Source organism: Octopus sinensis, linkage group LG18, assembly GCF_006345805.1.
Source record: "Octopus sinensis linkage group LG18, ASM634580v1, whole genome shotgun sequence".
Classification (NCBI taxonomy): domain Eukaryota; kingdom Metazoa; phylum Mollusca; class Cephalopoda; order Octopoda; family Octopodidae; genus Octopus; species Octopus sinensis.
In genome coordinates this window covers 46,062,632-46,068,707 of record NC_043014.1, presented here as the reverse complement: position 1 = coordinate 46,068,707, position 6,076 = coordinate 46,062,632, and positions in this window count along the sequence as shown.

Sequence of the window (6,076 nt, the reverse complement as noted above, 5' to 3'; positions counted from 1 at the left end):
AAGGACAGACATAGGTATTAAGTCGATTACATCGACCCCAGTGCGTAACTGGTACTTAATTTATCGACCCCGAAAGGATGAAAGGCAAAGTCGACCTCGGCGGAATTAGAACTCAGAACGTAGCGGCAGACGAAATACCTATTTCTTTATTACCCACAAGGGGCTAAACATAGAGGGGACAAACAAGGACAGACATAGGTATTAAGTCGATTACATCGACCCCAGTGCATAACTGGTACTTAATTTATCGACCCCGAAAGGATGAAAGGCAAAGTCGACTTCGGCGGAATTTGAACTCAGAACGTAACGGCAGATGAAATACGGCTACGCAATTCGTCCGACGTGCTAACGTTTCTGCCAGCTCGCCGCCTTATTTTCTACCAATACCACCTCAATATTCGGCACATTTTAGCCACTACGATCCCATAGCAAACGGCACATGGCGCACGGTCGTCAGTAGACAGCAGCAGAACCAGCGACAGGCCAGAAAGCTGTCGCAACACAAAATCAATGGATAACAGTAGCAGAAAAGACACAATGACAAGCTAACAAGAAACTCACGAACGCGACTACTACCAGGGTGTTTTTGTCGTTGGTAGTTACGACATTTTTGTTTACGATAAAAATAAATATTCTTTTTATTAAACGCACTTCAGAGTCCTATGTCGTAACATATTGGGTTGTCCGGAAAGTTCGTGCCGATTGATAGTAGCTTACCTTTCGACTTATTTTAGAACATTGTTGAGTCCATAAAATAGGATTTGACTACACCTCCATTTAGAGCACAGTTTAAGCTATCTTTTCGTGGAAGAAGGTTTATGTTCCTATAACCTGTGTTAATTCTGTAACCCTTTAAAATGGAAGATAAGAAAGTTCATTTTCGGCACTTGATGCTTTGGGAACCAGAAAAAAATTGCTGCAGTTTGGCTGGGATGTGTTACCCCACTCTCTATATTTACCAGATATTGCTCCTTCGGATTTCCACTTATTCAGGTCTCTGCAGAATAGTCTTAATGGTAAAAATTTCAATTCCTTGGATGACGTAAAAAGATACCTTGATGAATTGTTTGCCATGAAACCACCTCGATTCTGGGAAGGGGGTATTTTCAAGTGAAAGGAAAGATGGAGATGCATTGTGTAACAAAATGGTTCATATTTGGTTGATTAAAAATGTAATGGCAAGTATTTATTGACCTTTTTCTTTCCTTTAAAAATCGGCACGAACTTTCCGGACAACCCTATAGCTTTTTATAGTAATACTAATACTAAAAGTAATTCAAATTTTGGCACTGAAGGACCCCCTTTGGTTATGAATGACCATGGGATTGCAATTGGCTAGTTACCCTTATAGGCACAGGTCTGGGCAAGGTTGTTTATGGAAGACCAGCAGTCGCCCATGCATACCAGCCTCCCCTCTCCACACCACCGATGTTATCAAAGAGAAAGGCAAAGGCCGATACAGCTTGGCACCAGTGATGTCACAACTCATTTCTACAGCTGAATGAACTGGAGCAACGTGAAATAAAGTGTCTTTACCAAGAGCATAACACATAATCTGGGAATCGAGCTCACTTGATTAAAAATGTAATGGCAAGTATTTATTGACCTTTTGCTTTCCTTTAAAGATCGGCACGAACTTTCCGGACAACCCAATATTTGCGTGCGGCAAAGCTAGTCTTATTCTGCGCCTGTTGGTATTTCTGAGACCTGCCACTATGATAAGTCATCACACTACGCCACGATTATTTTTATAACAATCACGTGTAATTCGTTGTTCATTGTTTAAATAAATATTTATTTATTTATTGAGTATCTAAGAATAGCAAGGTCAAATGTATATATATGCCAAAACGAGAAAATATAATGAAACGCGTAATTGAAACCAACGTCGATGTGTTGACATAAGAAATTCTGAGAATTTTGAAGAAAATGCGACTGGTTTAAGGTTAATCAGATTTTATCAAAATAAGCTTCAATTATGTAACTTTTTGGAAAGAGCATTTTGATACGGTTTATGTATATATATTATATATGTGTAATATTTTTTTTTTCTTTCCGGCAGAAGATGCATAACCATAACTTGCAAGCGAATGTGACCATGTAGCTAGCTTGTACCTTGCTTTCGCTAACTGTGTTAGGTGCCTGTATAGTCGCGAGCATTCATAGATACACTCTTATCTTTCCCACTCTTGACCCAGCAGAACATTTATGATGCAACAGCTGAAGATAGATAGATAGATAGATAGATAGATAGATAGATAGATAGATAGATAGATAGATAGATAGATAGATAGATAGATAGATGGATAGAGAGATAGATAGAGAGAGAGACACACACACACACAGGCAGGCAGACAGACAGACAGACAGAGACAGAGAGATGAAGAGGAAGAGAGAAAAGAGGTTTTACCGAGTATTCTTACTCGTATTCATCTTCAGCTGAGTAAACTGGAGCAACGTGAAATGAAGTGCCTTGCTCAAGGCCAAAACGCAGAGTCCAGGAATAGAACTCACAACCAGCACGTCGTAAACCTCGTGCTGTAACCATTTGACAATAATGACCCACAATGATGGTAAATCAAATGGCTCACAAAGCGTAATGCAGGAAATATACACCTACAAAAATAAATAAAATGAAAGGCTTTCTTCACATTTAAAGAATTTTCGGTAAACACAACAGCTGAATAAAAAACACTGAGAATAAAGAATCGTCCCTTAATTCTATTGAAGGAAATCTCCCATTTGTATAAAAGTCAGGATTTAATCTGTAAGATTTGTTGTGATGCAAAGAAGCAAAGTTTGTTCCGTATATTATTGGCAAAACATACTGTGAGGTTAGGAAATTAAATCAATTTTTAGAAACAGGTTTATTCTATTATTAAATGTACTTTTTGAAGAAATTTAGATTAGGAAAAACAGAAATGAAGGAAATAAAAGCTTCCAAGCCAAATGAAGTATTATGGGTGGATCATAGTGTCGATAAAAGCACACGCGCTGGTTGCTTCACTTCAGTTGTATTACAAATCTATTCTGTTATTAATCAATTGACCTACTAGACTAGTTAAATTCTGTCAATGTCCTTTCATCATAGTCTGCGACCTGATCAATAACAATGTGCCCTCGAGCACTTCTTTCTCCTCAGCATTTATTGAATGTCTGCTGTTCGAACAGTGGTCATTGATAAAACATAACCAGTGTTTGAATTGACAGTGTGACCCTCCCAGAATATAAGGATATCAGTTTCAACACATGATTTCACTTCAAAAACCTTGCAAAACATATGCAAAATCTAAGCGAGGATTTTCAGAGATAATATATTACCCGCAATACAAATAAACACTTCAGTCAACTGTGGACAATATATACATGATCATAGGACTGGAAATATATGTCCCTGCTATAAAGTGGGTGTACTAAAATATATGCCTTTGAGTTAAAAACAATTTATGTTAGTTAGTTAGTTAGTTAGTTAATTTGGCTCAAAAGCAAATAGCAAGGCCATGTAGGGGGACATGGAGTTAAGTACAGGGTGGTGTTCATGTAAAGAGTTCAGGCCACTTGAGGTCAAGGGAGGCTTTGAACCGAGCGATTGTCGGCATCTTCACCATCTCGTCTGGCAGCTTGTTCCACGGATCCGCAACCCGGACGGAGAAAGCTCCTCTCCTTCGATTGAGATGAAATCGTCGCAGGTAGAGCTTTTCGGAATGACCCCGCAGCCGACGCTCTGGAGCAGGAGTGAAGAACAGCTCTTTCGAGAAGTTACACTTTCCGCTTATGATGCTGTGGGCGAGAATGAGATCACCACGGCGGCGGCGTTTTTCTAGAGAATAAAGGTCGAGCGTCCTCAGCCTTTATATCGGAAGGTGATGAACAATGATCCCGGTAACGGCCGGTGAGACCTTTGTCATCTCTTGCTCTTGTGGAAGCACTCCGTCGGTTACGACGACGAGGGTTCCGGTTGATCCGAATCAACGGAACAGCCTGCTCGTGAAATTAACGTGTAAGTGGCTGAGCACTCCACAGACACGTGTAGCCTTAACGTAGTTCTCGGGGATATTCAGCGTGACACAGAGAGTGACAAGGCCGGCCCTTTGAAATACAGTTACAACAGAAACAGGAAGTAAGAGTGAGAGAAAGTTGTGGTGAAAGAGTACAGCAGGGATCACTACCATCCTTGCCGGAGCCTCGTGGAGCTTTTTAGGTGTTTTCGCTCAATAAACACTCACAACGCCCGGTCTGGGAATCGAAACCACGATCCTACGACCGCGAGTCCGCTGCCCTAACCACTGGGCCATTGCGCCTCTACTCTCTTGCTCTTAAAGACATCGTTGAATGGTTGAGAAGTTCACTTCGCAACCTTGTGGTTTTGAGTTCGGTCTCTCTGCGCGGCACCTTGGTCAATTGTCTTCTACTATAGCCCTGGACCGATTTGGTCGAAGGAGACTGTGCAGAAACCTATTGTATACATATATACGCGCGCTCTTGTGTGTGTGTGTGTGTGTGTGTGTGTGTGTGTGTGTGTGTGTGTGTGTGTGTGTGTGTGTGTGTGTGTGGTGTGTGTGTGTATGTGTGTCTGTATCTGTGTGTGTTTGTATAACTCATTGTGTAGGGCAAGGGTAGTAGAGATATACCACTAGTGTAAAAATTTGGGGTTGGGGTTGGCCGGGTAAAACAGCTTTTTTTTAAGCTTTCAACTATCAAATATGAACAATACATTTGGACAAATTCCATTCCTATATCAGATGAAACTGCTATTAAATCCAGATGTTTCTCACCATTGTGAAGATTTCGAGTTTCGAACTTTACATTTACCCATTTCTTGTAAAAGAAATTGTGCCAAAATAAACAGAGGTGCAGACAAACCGTCTCCTTGGAATATTCCTTTTGAAATATTTATAACAACGCTCTACTTTTAGTCGTTATCTATGTCTTTGTGAATCTTTTAATGAAAGCAATTTAGGAAGCGAGTACTTCTGCTTAGTACAATGCCTCCAGCAACCATAAGTAGGAAATAGAACCAAACATTTTCTCTCATCTAGACATTTGTCACAAAGTGTCTGCGTATTCTTTTACATTTTTTTCTTTTTTTTACTTCAGACAGACAAGGCTTTATTTATCAAAAGTTTCGTTAGCACATCTCTCCATATTCATTTCTATCCGTCTCCCTTTCCACCAATCTCTACAACGTTGGACTCGCAATGGTGACTACAGGAATTGATATAAATAGCTATGATGAAATTTACGTACAATGTTGTGTCAAAACAACAAGTCAAGCCAATTTTCATTGACAAGATTTGACCGTACAATGGCAAATCCTTTCCAGCAGTTAATTCTAGTAAATTTCAGCAGATCAATACCTGCAAATAAACAGACCCTGCTAAAAGTAGCCAAGGGCTAAGGAACGGTATCAAAATTGCTAACAGATTTAGTTCCAAGTGAGTTCTGATTGACCAAATGTATGTTTGAAAGTATTCCAGTTTATACGGTGTTTTTTAACACGTATTTAGGATTACATTTTTAATAATGGAAGGCAAGGTTTACGATATTGGAAGAATATCATCTCCTTCCATCATTCTTTTTGTTCTTTGTGTAGTTCAGGCTTCCAGCAGCCGAAGAGAAAAGGCATCAACTACAACTGCTATTTACAGTTGGTTTATTTACAGGAAAGGTGAAGTGTGCTGCTCTCAGCTACCATCTTAAGCCCCGAATAGTGTGGGCGCATTGCCTCTGGAGATAGACAGGCAGAAACCTACAGCCAGTGGTGTTGTTCAGCCAGTGCTGTTGTGTAGTGGCGCCGAAGAAGAGAAATTTGAAGAGGGTTTTCCCTTTATGTAGTTAGTTTTCTCCACCACGAGCCTCGTGATCTCGCGCATGGCAAATTGATGCAGGTGAGGTCTCGCTCCAGTCTCGGAGATGGCAATGGCTGCCGCGAGATCTCATCCAATATGGCGCTGGCTGCTTGTGCCGCTACACATTTATCAAATGTGTTCTTTCTTTTATTAAAGACACTTTCGCTTAGTTCGAAGCAGTTCCAATGGACCTAACTAGGGTACGTGACTTGGATCTTTTCGGTTTG